Source organism: Protopterus annectens, chromosome 7.part0 (assembly GCF_019279795.1).
Source record: "Protopterus annectens isolate FY-2018-M chromosome 7.part0, PAN1.0, whole genome shotgun sequence".
In the NCBI taxonomy this organism is placed as follows: Eukaryota; Metazoa; Chordata; order Ceratodontiformes; family Protopteridae; genus Protopterus; species Protopterus annectens.
The window spans coordinates 26,453,340-26,469,961 of NC_056739.1; positions in this window are offsets into that span (position 1 = coordinate 26,453,340).

Genomic DNA, 16,622 nt, shown 5'->3' on the forward strand with positions numbered 1-16,622 from the left:
TCATAGTATCCTGAAATTAGATAAATGAGTTGTAATTCATTTCTATTGTTTTTCTTTTATTTATTTGTTGATTAAACCCACTGGATACAACTTTAACTTTTCAGGTATAACCCTGCAACACTGACTAAGTGACGTGCCCTGAGTCCCTGGGTATAGAAGCAGATCATTAACAGGTCAGAGTTTTAATCCTCAGGCATGTAACATTATTCAGAATTCAATTATTTAATTTAACTTTTGATTAAACAACCCCTATATATGATGAATTTTTCTGTTAATCTTCTTACCACGGTCTATATGGAAAAGGAAACGTATGTCAATATAAAACAAATGTAGATTCCTAAAGGTAAACCTGTTTTTTATGTTGTTAATGCTTTTCATTTGGCTACAGAAGTAAAATGCAAGCATGTTATGATCTATAGATGACTTGTAGGAAATCATTTTGTATTTAATATTTTTTCTTGATTTGCGAAATTTATATTATTCATATAAGTTACTTTTATGAAAGCTTTTTCCATGGGTGCAGTTTTCTGACTCCTGTTTTATCAGCTGACATAAAAAATTATTTCCATCTTGATACTTTTTTCGAATATGACACTAATGCAATCAAGCAGAGATTCATGAGATTTCATTAGGCAACAATGGATGTGTGAATACTGATCCAGTTAAACCATTGTCTTCTGACACTTTATAGTGGATTCAGAATGTAATGCAATTTTATTTTCACTGTTCTTTTTCGTTTAAATGGCATATCAGTCAGAAAGCCACATAGACTGCATTCATCAGTTGCCACTCATAGTATGATTTATTGTTGATATTCAAAAAAGAAATACAAAATGAGGAAAACTGAGTCTCTGCTTATTAATCGTATGTCCCAACAGAGTATATACTAATGCAGCATTACTCAGAATTTAGTCCATTGTTTGAAAACAGAAATCTCACCTTTGCAGGCTTTCAGAAGCAATGATATAAATATTTACATCTCTGTATGTCTTGAATACATTTTGTAGCTTTCTCAGAATGCAGAGATGATGAGCTTTATCTCGATTGAGAATTACATAATTCCTGAGTAGATTAAAATTAGATTACTAAGGGTTTTAAGAGGATATTTCTTCTTTCTAGTATTTAAATGTATTATATGTTTAGAGAGAGACATATTTATTTTGTTAATAAAGTTAATCCAGATTTGCTAGTTCCTTTTACTGTGGAGACCATGAGAAACATCCTTTAAAATATACATTCCAAAACAATGCTTGAAGTTGGGTAATAAACATTAAGTTAAGTTATATGCTGTGCAAAGATTTGTATCTAGGAATGCAATTTTTTTAAATAATTAACCTTCCACCATTTTTAGAAATTGCTATTACTGGTCATGTGCCAACATACATGATTTGCTTAGTTTAGAAGCCATATTTGTAGTTGTAGCTATTTCAAATGTCAGCCCATTTTTCTCAGCTAAGAGCATAAATGTTTGAAGGATTTATCATTCATCACAGCATCACCATCTGCATGGATAAATTATAATTTCCTCAAAGGATGGGTTAACAATTTCCATTCAAGAAGGATTATACTTTGACCTGCCTTGCTCTCCAGAATATACTGTTCCTGTAACTGTAATCTTAGTCAAGCTCTATGGCATTTAAATACATGACAACAAGCAGGAAGTGGGTGGAACATCACCATGACAGTAGCATGGAAGTGGGAAGGGCATTTCTGTAATTTCCTGCAGTGAATAGGGTTATGATAATTGAGTGGGAGTGATGTCAATCATTTATGGCAATGACTGAAGGCATGGCAATGGCATAAGGGTGGGGCATTATTGTCATTTACCATGTAATTGGGAATAAAGGTGGGAATTATAATTTAGGACATTGACTAGGGACATGGCAACAGTCAGGGAGGTGGGGGTGGATGTGTGCTTGTGCAATGCCATGGCTTCTGACTACATTATGTGTTTTGTAGGAACACAAAACCTCTTCTGCATCATTAAGCCAAATATCTTAAGTCAGGCAGAGAGTAGGGTTCAGACTGGCACTCTGAGGATATTTACAACAGAGCAGACTATTGCATATCCTGAAAAGATATTCTTCATAAATCCCATGGATAATGATTTTATCTGAAATGTAATGTTTTCAGCAATATAGGGAACAACAACAGAGGCAATTTTAACTGCTTTGTATGTCTGACCCTTTGTTATTGACTGGGAGACTTTCAGTATATTGAAGAATTCCATCTTTGAGACAACATATCAAGTTTTACAAGTGATTTATGGATGATTCCATGTTGTTTGGGGCTAAAGGATTGAAGGAGATGATGTAATTAATTTCTGTACAGTAAAGTTTAGAGTTCTAACTGTGTGATAACTTAAACCTCTTGCATCAGAGGCCTCCTGGGATATATGCAAATCACCCCTTAAAGATATCAGGTGTTTTAGCTAAATAGCAATTCTGAATGTCCATGACTTTTTCTTTTGCTTTCATTTTTAAGTCTATTTATGGACAATTTCAGGCCATTAAAGCCAAACCCCTATAGCTATGGACATGTACATGGATATTCAGAATTGCTATTTAGCTGAAACACCTACATTTTTCCCTTGGCTGCTGTGTGCTCCTGCATCTAGAAGTGCGCTAACAACACAATCTACCCCTACCTTGCAATAAGGGACCTACCTGGCTTCTAAGGACCCTCTGATTCACTTCAAGCCTCACCAAATTGGACCATTTTTTGTTTCTGCTGCCCAGTGCTTTCTCCTGTTTGTACAGAAATTACAAACAATCTACCCCTACCTTGCAATAAGGGACCTACCTGGCTTCTAAGGACCCTCTGATCCACTTCAAGCCTCACCAAATTGGACCATTTTTTTGTTTCTGCTGCCCAGTGCTTTCTCCTGTTTGTACAGAAATTACAAACAATCTACCCCTACCTTGCAATAAGGGACCTACCTGGCTTCTAAGGACCCTCTGATCCACTTCAAGCCTCACCAAATTGGACCATTTTTTTGTTTCTGCTGCCCAGTGCTTTCTCCTGTTTGTACAAAAATTACAAACAATCTACCCCTACCTTGCAATAAGGGACCTACCTGGCTTCAAAGGACCCTCTGATCCACTTCAAGCCTCACCAAATTGGATCATTTTTTGTTTCTGCTGCCCAGTGCTTTCTCCTGTTTGTACAGAAATTACAAATTATGTTTCTCCATTGACCCTTATTGAAAGCAAGCCCATTGTATTTGTCTTGTAATTAAACTTTGTAGACTAACTTAGCCACTGAGTCAGGAAAGCCAGCAGCCAGGCTCCTCTCCCTGACTAAACACTCCTGATAGAGTCTCCTTGCTGCTAAATTATCCTTCCCTACCTACTTTTCTTTTCCTGGCTACCTGCTGCACTTTTAATTCTGCCCACTAGGTGGCGGTGTATTCTAGCCTTTGTGCCCTCACTTATTCCCCAAATATTGCTAGTTTCAGTTATTGCTACTCCCTATCTGCTCCTAGTCCATACTCTTCTCATCCTCTACCTGCCTACATTAGACTTTAATTCTTTTTTGTTTCCACTTTTCACTATCCTTTTTCCATACCTTACCTGCTCTACTAAAAGCTACTTACCTGCTCCACTGCCTCTCCCTGGGTTTCTACTGTTCACTGATTGTCTCTGCTGAATTCTCCACTACTTGCTCTTCTATCTCTTACAGCCATCACTATTTACCTAGACCTTAATACTCCTATGACTCTCCTCCTTTGCAGACCATTCTCTATCTCATTTTTACTTCCTCACCTACCCCAATCTGTTTTCCCTTTTCTGTGTACAATTTTCTAAGTTACTCCAGATATCTCCACGATACCTGGAAGTTACCTGCCATTCCTTGTTACCTGCTCTCTGCTTACTTTGTCCCTCCCTTATCTACCTCCCCCCTCTGTTCAGTTGCCCCATCCTACCCACTACCTCATTTCCTGCTCTAAGGGCATAAAGGAGGGAAGGTCTTCGTGGCACCTTTCCTTTACTACCTACATTTTTCCCTTGGCTGCTGTGTGCTCCTGCATCTAGAAGTGCGCTAACAGTGAGTATTATTATGTTTTCTGCGATGCCTATTATTTATGAGCTATCGTAACTATTGTCTTGCTGAACTGTTTTTTATTTCTTTACGCTACCTGTATAGCAAAGAAAAAACTACTTTAAATGTGTTATTTGCCGGTTTGTTACTATTGCAGCTTCTCTGATGCCCATAGTCTGCTGAATTTAGCATTCTAAACTGGTTCATTCTTTTAGAGCTGTATAGAGTCTGCGTTTAGCGTTCTAAACTGGTTCATTCTTTTAGTGTTGTATAGAGTCTCAGTATATTTAAATGGTTCCACTTAGTGATTGTAATATATGTCTGCGTCCTGTCTACCCCATTTGTAGAAACATTAGCAGCTAGTTTTAAGCATTATTAAGTGGTATAAGTTTTATATTACTGTATTTTTTCTTAGTGTTTTGAAATTGCTCTTTCTACTATACCTGTTTTAGTTAAGAGAATTTATTACACTTTATGCCCTCTATCCTTCAGGTTTAAAAACGATAGCAGCTACTTGGCTTGTGGTTCCTCCCATGTGGTCCATGTTGCGCAGTTCTATAAAGCGAGCATTTCTGCTTCGTACAGCTGATTTTTGTAGTCTGCTCAACCTCACTTACTAAATTAACTAGGTGCAAGGATAGGGTGTCTACAGTTATCGGCTTATTTCCCTTTTACTACATTAGGCAGGGAATGATAAGCAGGGGCAAGGATAGGGTGTCTACAGTTATCGGCTTAGTTCCCTTTTACTACATTAGGCGGGGAATGATAAGCAGGGGCAAGGATAGGGTGTTTACAGTTGTCGGCTTATCTCCCTTTTACTACATTAGGTGGGGAAGGATAAGCAGGGCAAGGATAGGGTGTCTACAGTTATCGGCTTAGTTCCCTTTTACTACATTAGGCGGGGAATGATAAGCAGGGGCAAGGATAGGGTGTCTACAGTTGTCGGCTTATTTCCCTTTTACTACATTAGGCAGGGAATGATAAGCAGGGGCAAGGATAGGGTGTTTACAGTTGTCGGCTTATCTCCCTTTTACTACATTAGGTGGGGAAGGATAAGCAATGCATCCTGCACAGCTCTTGTGAAGCTCTTAACTCTTATGTGCTGTTTGTGGAACATATGTATCTTGTTTTTTGGTATTATGTCAAGTTCGCCAGATGTGGTAAAGTACTGTACTACTTCTTAGTTTCCCAACTGTTTCTAGCTAGTACCTTATCTCCGTCTGCACTATTTGCAGAATATATGTCTTTGGTTTTTACTATTTGATAAGGTCCACTACATGCGGAAAAGTACGGCACTATTATTAGCATCCCATCAGTCCCTTGCAAATACCTTATACCATTGCACCAGTTGATTAAGGCAATTTCCTAAACTACCTCACAAAATTGTTTTTGGGGATTTATGCCAATCTTCTGTGGGAGTTACTACTATCTTACCAAGTGGCTGTTACCTACTCCTTACTTTGTGAACTTGCCTGGCTTTTTTAACTGTGTCAGAAATCTCTTGCTAAGGATTGTTTTGAATGGCTACTACAAACTAGTGCTTTCTCCATTGTTATACCACTCTGTTAGACTTATCTGAATACTATTGTTTATACTTACAGTTTTATGTATCTGATTCAGTATTGTTTTTGATCACAGTTATTCTCCAATATTAACCTGTAGGTGGTTTGTACTGCTGCCAGACTGCATTTTCTCACCTAGCCTATTTCTCTGAGCATTTGCTGTAAGAATGTATAATTAGTATTAATAATATTTGTAGAACTGTTGACCTATCTTATCTTATCAGTATACTAAAGACACTTTTTGCTGCCTTAGTACATTATTAATACCCTTTCTTCTTACCTTCTCACTTTCCTAGCAATCTACCCCTACCTTGCTATAAGAGACCTACATGGATTCTAAGGACCCTCTGATCCACTTCAAGCCTCACCAAATTGGACCATTTTTTGTTTCTGCTGCCCAGTGCTTTCTCCTGTTTGTACAGAAATGACAAATTATGTTTCTCCATTGAACCTTATTGAAAGCAAACCCATTGTATTTGTCTTGTAATTAAACTTTGTAAACTAACTTAGCCACTGAGTCAGGAAAGCCAGCAGCCAGGCTCCCCTCCTTGACTAAACACTCCTGATAGAGTCTCCTTGCTGATAAATTATCCTTCCCTACCTACTTTTCTTTTCCTGGTTACCTGCTGTACTTTTAATTCTGCCCACTAGGTGATGGTGTATTCTAGCCTTTGTGCCCTCACTCACTCCCCAAATATTGCTAGTTTCAGTTCTTACTACTCTCTGCTCCTAGTCCGTACTCTTCTCATCCTCTACCTGCCTACCTTAGACTTTAATTCTTTTTTGTTTCCACTTTTCACTATCCTCTTTCCCATATGTTACCTGCTCTACTAGAAGCTACTTACCTGCTCCACTGCCTCTCCCTGGATTTCCACTGTTCACTGATTGTCTCTGCTGAATCCTCCACTACTTGCTCTGGCCCGCTCCATTCGCCCTACGGGCTTACTCTGCTCCCCTACCCTACCCCAATTCCCACCCCCAGTGCTGTTAAACTTAAACATCCTGTGCCACACCCACTTAATCACCCACTTAATTACTCACCCTATCACCTTAGACTGCTACTTATCAACTCCTCCCTTAGCTAACTCTTTCCTTAATCATCTCCACCCTATTCCAAGGAACCTTAGCTCATACATTAACTTTATCTAACATTTTATATTACTTCACACCCCTACTATCTCAAATGACCTTCCTACATAACTCTAACCTCAAAAATTATCTTCTTATTACATCTTCATTAATATTCCTAGCTTTACCCTATACCCTAACCTTCTACGAACACTTCTCTCTAGTTAATAATGAACCTCCCCACCAACAAACTCTTCCAATCACACATTGTAGCTCCCTCTCCCATAACAATATAACCTCTACTTCAGTTTACCTACTCCTAAAGTTTCATAGATCTTCCCATGTTACTTACTTCTCCTGCAAGATAAACTTTCCCAAATACTTTAAAAGCATAAAGACTTTACATAAACATCCCTTTAATCTTCTATTACATGAAGATATTCATCCTAATGCTGGCCCAAATACACAAACTTGTATTATCCCACAAAAACAAACTCCTAATGGTGTTTCTACCTCCATACAATTAGGTAACTCTCTCAGAATAGCTCAACTCAATATCCGTAGCATTAACAACAAACTTAGCCAACTGCATGCCCTTTTACAAGTGCATGCATTTGAAATCCTTTGCCTTACAGAAACTTGGTTGAAACCCTTTACTCATGACCTAGAAATAACCCCACCTGGATATAACATCCTTAGATGTGACTGCACTTCCAAAAAGGGTGGTAGTGTAGCCATCTTGTATAAATCTGAACTTCAAGTTTCATCCTATAATGTGCTACTACCCCCTAATACCAATGCAGAAACCCTTACCATCAAACTCCAACTTAACAAATCTAAATCTATTTATAGAATTTGTACCTACATTCCTCCCGGAAATAATATTAACACTCTTGCAAACATTCTTAGTAGCCTCTCCACCCTGCTACCTCAAGAAACAATTGTACTAGGTGATTTTAACATTGACTGGATTACCTGTAGCTCCCCCAATCCCAACACCCACATTAATCTTTATGGTTTCACCCAAATAATAAACACCCCCACCACAATCCACAAACCTAGTAATAAAGAAGCCACCCTCGACTGGATTCTTGTAAATAGTCATCCTGAAACCTATATACCAGGAAAGCTTCCAGATGACATTAGCGACCATGTTCTAACCTATATAACAAAGCAAAAGATTCATAGTCCTACTAATAACACTTTTATAACCTTTCATTTAAAAAAACACTTTCAAGCAGAAACCTTTCAAAATGAACTAAAGGCCTGTAACTGGTCACATCTGAAGCAACTCAAACTGGATGAAGCAGTTTCCTACTTTAATACTAAATTCCTACAAATCCTAGATCTCCATGCCCCCCTTTGCTCCTCCCGACCTAGGACCAAAACAGCTCCATGGCTCACACAACAAACCAAGAAAAAAATGTTCCTATGAAACAAAATATGGGCCTAATGGAAAGCCTCTAAGAGCTCTGCAGACCACCTATTGTTTAAACAGCTAAGAAATGCAACCAAAAAGGACATTATCTTAGACAAAAAAAACTATTATTTCAACCTTCAACAATCTCATGCTAATAACTCTCAAAAGTTCTGGTCAGGCATTAACAAACTTCTCCAACCAGGTCATACCAAAACTCCTGCCCCATCTTCAATTCCTCATAATAATCCCTTGCAAATAGCTGATGCCTTCAACAATTACTTCACTGAAACCATTCAAGCCCTTGCAAAGACAATACCTCCCATCTCTCCCAGCCCCTTACAAAACATCAGCAGTCCAGTGCCCTCCTTCCATATACAACCTGTACCAACATCTTATATCTCCAAACTCCTTCAAAAACTCAAACCATGTACCCCTTCTTCTGACCACCTTCCAGCAGAATACCTTCAAATAGCTTCCAAAGTCATAGCATATCCCATATCCATCCTTATAAACCGAACAATCATAAAAGGTAACATCCCATCCATATGGAAAGTCTCCCACATTATCCCCTTACATAAAGGAGGCAAATCCACTGATATCTCCAATTTCTGACCAATTGCTTTACTATCCCCACTAGCCAAAATAATGGAAAAATGTATTCACCATCAACTATTTCAACACCTGCTCCACAACAACTTACTAGCCAACTGCCAACATGGGTTTAGGCCCTTTCATAGTACAACTACTGCCCTGCTAACTTTTACTGACTGCATAAACAGGAATCGAAATAACAACTCTCTATCTTCCGCATTATTTATTGACTTATCCAAAGCCTTTGATATGGTTAACCACAACTTACTGATCAGTGCACTATAAGCACAATCTCTTGATCCACAAGCAATACTTTGGTTTACATCCTATCTAGAAAATAGACATCAAGCAGTGCTCTGGGACAACAATCTCTCCACACCCCTCCCCGTAAACACTGGAGTCCCTCAAGGCTCTATCCTAGGCCCTTTTATTTTCCATTTTTATTAATGATCTCAATACTATTTTTCCTCAAGCCACCTGCATACAATATGCCGATGACTCTACTTTAATATGTACTTCTAAATCATTAATCTCTCTTCAGATGCTTACTCAAACAGTATTTAACACTGTTGAAAACTGGTTTACCACCCATTGCCTCCTCCTAAACCCCCAAAAACTAAATTGTTGCTTTTTGCTCCCACCCAAAAGTCTCCAGTGATCCACTTCACAATTACCTCTAACAATGGAACTCCTATTTCCCCTGATACTACCACACGTCTCCTGGGTATCACTATAGATAATAACATCAGCTATGATGATCATATCAACAATACTATACAAACTGTCAATAAAAAACTAGGCTCCCTGTATAGAATCAAACCCTACCTCACACCTCTAACCAGAACCACCATGGCCCAGACTCACCTCACTTCTACCCTATTCTGTGCTTCTGCTATATACACCAATCTATCTAAACACAATCTAAGCAAGCTTGAAACTAGTTACAACAATATAGTAAGATTTGCCACTAGTACCCCTTTTAGAACCCACCACTGCCACAACCTTAAACAACTTGGTTGGTCAGAACTACATAACCATCTGCTGTATAATCAACTGGTGATCATACAAAAAATTCTTTATCACCCAAATCATACCCCAATCCTCTCCAGCCTGATCTCCCCATATAAAAATCTTGCAAGACTCCGTTCAGCAAATAAGTTACTAATTTCCAATATCAAATCTAATAATAAAGCTGGGGACTCACTTTTTACTAACGTTGTAGGCAAAATCTGGAACAAGCTTCCTAGGACACTCACAGCTCTCTCATCTACTTCTCACTTCAAGAAACACCTCAAAGAACTTCTAAAAACTCATTGGCTTTGTCCCTGTTCTAAACCTGACCGAACCATACTTTTCCCCTTATTTTTTAATCTATAGAACCTATCTTTTTTCTAGCCCTTGTATTTTTCTTTTACTACCTTTTTCACTTTTTTTCCTTCTATGACTTACAAATGACATCATTGAACTTTAAGTGTACCTGTTACATTGTAACTCAAACCTATGCAAATACTCCATACTACCATTCTTCTTCTTAGACACAATTTTTATTTTGTATTACAAACACTATTATTTATTTTATGCAGTTGAACTTAATTCATCTTAAGTGTTGTATCTTGTAATTTTACTATGTTGGAGCCTATCTCCCTGTGAACTTAGTCATGTTTTTAAACATTGTAATTTGTAATTTTTACTATATTTGGAGCTTAACTCCCTGGGCCTCTACTGAAAATGGACATGTATCCAGCTAGACTAGCCCAGTCAACAAATGTAAAATAAAATAAATAAAAATAAATATCTTTAAGGGGTGATTTGCATAAATCCTATGAGGCCGCTGATGCAAGAGGTTTAAGTTCTCAAACAGTTAGAAGTCTAGCTTTGCTAGATTTTTCTTTTTTTGTTTTTTAACCAGTTGGCTATCTGTGTGACCTTTTTGCTCTTTGTTTTAGTATAGTAAAGTTTAGTAATGACTGCTTGAAAATAAAGTTAAAATCAGATATTAATTAGTACCCTTTGGTGGATTATTTTATTAAAAATGGCAGACATGCTCTTCATTATTCAGAGAGCTGCAGACTGAATCATCTATCTTTAGAGAGGTTATTCTCATTCGATAACCAGTTTTGCGGCATGGAGAGATAAAGCATGGACTGCAGCCCAGGTAGTGCTCTTTTAGTGGTGACAAAGTTATAAATTTGCATTTATTATTTTATTATTTCAGGTAGTTTGTACAGATGCTATGTTTTTGTGAAGCTGCTGCAGTGATTGAAATCCGTACTTTGCTTTTAGTTGCTCTTCATTATTTTTGTCCTACAAAAGTCATTTGCTTACCTTGACTTTGGTGGATCAGATGTGCTGCAGAAACAGTTTCCAGCAGTATGGACCAAAAATTAAGGTTATATAACAAAAGTGGAGCAGAGTTTAATATAATGTTACAGTCTAGATTTTGGATATCACTAAACTGCATGAATGCTATTGTTATATTCCTGGCATAAGCTAAAAAGTATTGGTGTAAATGTAGTTTGAAGTCACTGAGATGCAACCTATAGTTACTGCAGAGGGCACACAGCTTCTATGAAGCAGTTCTATGAAAATGTGTAAGAAGGCAGTTTAAACATTGATAGAAATGACCGCAATGGTTAGGTAGTGCTATCAAGCATCCAATGCATTGTTGAATTGTACCTGCTGCTCATAAAGCAACATATTGGGTTAAAAAGCAGTTCTTTCAGAATTCTCCAAATAAGTTACATTCTGTAATAAAAAAAAATCAGAAAAAAAATATCTGCAGTGTATGCTCCATTTCCAAGTCCAAATGCATAATGTGCAGAGTGCTGAAACAAAAGTGAAGTCTGCCGATGTCCTAAAAGTTTTTTTCCTGATTTATTTGATAGTCTGGGGTGCTTGAACACAAAGTATCATATTAAATTATGTATAGAAGCAGTACCAGGTATACATGTTGTCTGCAGAGTACCTGCTGCAGACACTGCTTAAAGGAGAACCGCACCCACAGACTCAAAAAAACATGTTTATATTCTCATGGGTTGGTGTTTTCTAAATTTTAACACCACTCTGGGACTATTTACAGGTTTTTAAATATTTTTATACATAATTTCTGGGTCTGACCACATGGGGTCTGGCATCTTGAAGTAATTCTGATTGTTTAGTCTGCCTCTAGGTATCCCACAATGCAGTGCTTGTCTGTAAAAAGTTACATCATACAGGCCTCTTTCTTCCTAAAGCTCCTGTCACTGCATTGACTTTATATACATACACTACTGTTGTTCAGTCAGTTAGTTTTAAGTAACATTTCATGGCGTTCAATGACTACCTGAAACAAAAACAGTGCAAATGCCACAGAACAGACTTTCAAAGTAGTTTTTACTGCTGCTTCTTTTTAGAATGGCTTAACTGCAGTCTTTTGTGAAGCCTGAATTGTACTAATTTGACTCATCTCCCATCCCCCTTCACACCTAACTTCCCTAGCTGTCAAAGTGCTAAGGGTAATTTGAGCTGCTACTTGCTGTGAGTGACAGCTTACAGCATGAGACTTGACTCATGTACTGTTTCCTTGTTCTAGCCTTTACTTTCTGTATGGGTAGGGGAAGGGCCAGCTAGCTGTGACATCACAACATGGGTGCGTTTTTAGAATGGTCATGGTGATGTCAGTTAGTGGAGGGAATTGGCCAGAAAACTACCTGTATTCAGTGGCCTTGATGACATAAATGAATTGGAGACATTTCCAGGGTGGGATAAAAGTTTTTTGAAAGTAAAACCACAACAGTACAGTAAGGTACTGTTCTAGTGGAGAGAAACAGTTGATCTAAAATATTTTAAATGCTATGCTGTTGTTTATTCATATCAGGGACAATAAATAGTGAGAAAAAGGACAGAGAAGTTGAGCATTTAATAATAGAATCCTATTGTTGTTCTTTAAATATATGGACTCACTTCATGTGATTGACAGACAGAACTTAATGACTGGGTCAGCAGTATGGTGATGTAGTTAGACAGGGGAGTACAATGATTTGTATTAGACACGTGGGATGCCAACAAATGAATTCAGAGAGAAAAATACCCTTTACTAAGCATTAAATAAATAATTGGCACTATGTCCAGTCCATGCTAAGGTCTTTTCAGTAATGCATGCAGATCAAAGAATTTGACAAGTTAATCTGCAGGGCACATGCTCAAAGTTGGCTACATGAAATATTCCTTAGATAAATATTGATTTCTCAGCCTGCATTTTGGAATTTTGTCAGCAGCAGTTGCTTTTCAGCATGCAATGGCTGATGTTACTCATGAAAATGAAGGTATTGTTAATAATATAAATTACATTCTAATCACTAGTCTTCTGAGTTAAAAGGCAAGCAAATGGTTAGAAGGCAAGATACAGGTTGGTATTTTATTTTTAAATTACATAGCCTGCTTCCTGGAAATGGGTTGTTCCTAGATCCTGAGAAAGTACATGCAATAGTATACATGCAAACTCCTATAGATAAACCTCTAGTAATGTGATTCCTGAGGATGGTACAATAGCTGTCTTTTCAGAGGTACAGACATAACTGTACCTCTAAAATGTTTGTTAGAGAATGAAGTGGTATGCAGTTGGCTATAGGATCATGCTAAAAGCTTTGAATTGGTAAAAAATCTAATAACTACTGCAACAAAACTAAATTATTTTGATGTAACATTTTATCAACTTTATTACAAGTGGGTACAAGCTAGGAAAGGGTAGGAGTGGAGGTGTGTTACTGCAACAGGGTGAACCTTTTGCCATTGTATCAAGAGAATTTACAGATAAACAGCTGAGATATCTGCACAGAGGTAGTTTCAATAGAGTTTGAATGTCTAAAATTGTATGACTATATCTGTAGGAAACTCTTCAGTGTAGTGTGACCATACGTTTTTGCAGGGTATTTAAAAAAAAAAATAACATGACACACATTTCAGGGGAGAAATGCTGCAAAAACATAAAATGTTTATATCTACATTATAGCTGAGATAGCATGGTATTTAGTAAAACCAAAACTACAAACAATAAACTAATAAAACAACAAAAACAGATGGGAACTGAGGCAGCAGATCTCAAAATAATCAAATTTATTAAAATTATTAATATTATATGTAGCTATTTTATTTATTATTTATTAATACACGTGATTATTTTGAGATCTGCTGCCTCAGTTTCTATCTGTTTTTGTTGTTTTATTATCATGATAATTAGGCAAAAGGTATGTCGGATAACATATTTCATAGTAACATACAAAAAAAAACACCTTACATAGACAACTTACAGAGAGTTAAACATATTACAGGACAAATCAGTCAGTAAATGTCAAAATCAGCTTAATGTTTGAGTAATGTCATAGGTTACAAAGTAGTAGCAATATCATAGGTTCCAAAATAGTATCAATGTAACAAGTTCCAAAGTAATATCATTGTCATAGGTTCCAAAGAAGTAATGATGTAACAGGTTCCAGAGTAGTAGCAATGCCATGGATTTCAAAGAAATAACAATGTAACAGGTTTCAAAGTACTAGTAATGTCATGGATTCCAAAGTAGTAACAATGTAACAGGTTCCAAAGTAGCAACAATGTCATGAGTTCCAAAGATGTAACAATGTAACAGGTTCCAAAGTAGAATTGATGCTATAGGTTCCAAAGTAGTAGCAGTGTCATAGATTCCAACGTAGTATTGATGTAACAGATTCCAAAACAGTAGTAATGTCATAGGTTCCAAAGTAGTAGCAATGCCATAGGTTCCAATGTGGTAACAATATAACAGGTTCCAAAGTAGGAACAATGTAACAGGTTCCAAAATAGTAGCAATGTCATAAGTTCAAAAGAAGTAACATTATAACAGATTCCAAAGTAGTAGGAATGTCTTAGGTTCCAACATAGTAGCAATGTAACAGGTGCCAAAGTAGTAGTAATGTCATGTAACAGGTTCCAAAGTAGTAGCAATGTCATATGTTCCAACGTAGTAACAATGTGTCAGGCTCCAAAGCAGTAACTATATCATAGGTTCCAAAGTAGTAACAATGTCACAGGCTCCAAAGAAGTAGTAGTAATGTCACAGGTTCCAAAGTAGTAACAAAGTAATAGGTTCCAAACTAGTAGCAATGTCATCAGTTCCAAAGAAGTAACAATGTAACAGGTTCCTAAGCAGTAGTAATGTCATAGGTTATAAAGTAGTAATAATATAACACATCTCAAAGTAATAGTAATATCATAGGTTCCAAAGTAGTAACGATGTAATGGATTCCAAAGTAGTATTAATGTCATAGGTTCTAACATAGCAACAATGTAAAGCAAGACAAAAAACTAACGAGGCAGTCAAATAGAATCATAATGGTGATAGGATACAACAAAACGAGAAAACCAGAGGTCCAAATGTCTCAAGAGTAAAAACGCCTTTAATATAAAAGCAAAGCTTTCAAGTCACATAGACTTTCTCAATGTATAAAAAAGTTAATTAACACTCTATTAACACTTTATATTTAATAAGCCAGCCTTTCAAAAGGTATACATTCATCACATGATATAATAGAGCAATTAAAAAAATGAAAGTGCCTGGAAGTTAAACTTCATAGTCCTAGCTATAAATATCATGAGTATCGATAACCCAGATAACAGGAATACATCGAACAAACAATACAAAATATACAATATATACAAATTATACGAAGTATATCACAACCTGGATTTCATCATTTAATAAAAGTATGTTTGCTTTTCAAGACTGGTTTAATACTCTTTCTAGTATTAAGTCCTGTTGATAGGTTCATAAGTTCATAGGTAGGCACTGGGCTATCTGCCTGAAGGCATATATTAGCCCAACCATGTTGTGCGGTATTCACCACCCCTTTGGTTAGTTCCCTAGGCCCTTGATCTAACAGCTAGTACCCTTGGCCCCTATCTAGTAGAGCTGTTGGTACGATCCCTGGTGTGATCTTTCTGTTACCCATCCACTCGTCAAGGTTCCTCTTGAAGAGTGATAGTGAGGGCCTCTGTCTTATGTAGATCGGGACCTTGTTCCATAGCAAGGGAAGTCTTTGCGAAGGGAATCTATCCCTCCAGCATGTTCTATTCATTGTTGTGCTGAGGTTTATATCCCTAGAGCATGTAGCTTGAGTAGATTTGGTTTTGCTAAGATGGAGCATGTTCAACAGTTCTGGGTTGGACATGGCACTGTATATTAGACAGAGATCGCCTCTGAGAAGGTGGTATGCAACAGAGAAAAGCCATAGTTTTTTCACTCGTGCTACATAGGGCAACTGTTTGAGGCCAGTAATCCTCTTAGTGAGGTACCTCTGTGGTCTCTCCAGCTGCTGGAGATGCCTGGCCAGGTACATTCCAATTGGTGCATTGTACTCAATAATGGGTCTGATGAGGGAAGAGTAGAGGGGCACCACTACATCCTTAGATCTTGATGTGAACCCTTTCATGATCAGATGGGTCACATAGAAGGATTTTCTAACCACCTTGGAAACATGGTTATCAAAGGAAAGCTGACTATCTACTTGGGTCCCTAGATCCCTTATTACTTCTTCAGATATCAGGGGGTTACCTCCTATGTGGTAGTTCATGGGTAGTCTGTTTTTTCCAAAGGGGATTGCTATGCATTTTTTAGCATTTAGCTTGGGACCATGGCTTTAACACCATGCATCAGTCTCATTAAGGCCCTTCTGGAGGATATCCATGTCGGCCGGAGACTCTATTATAGCACCCAGTTTGCAGTCATCCGCAAACTTGGTCAGCCACAGCCCTTCAGTGCTTGCCTGTACTTCTGAGAAGTATATGCCAAACAGGAGGGGCCCCAGCTCAGAGCCCTGAGGCACACCGCTCGTTACTGATGAATCTGGGATCTGTTTAATAAGACTGAACTTGCTGAATATAAGTGGATCAACTACTTAAGAGCTGATTCATCACCAGGACTTAATACT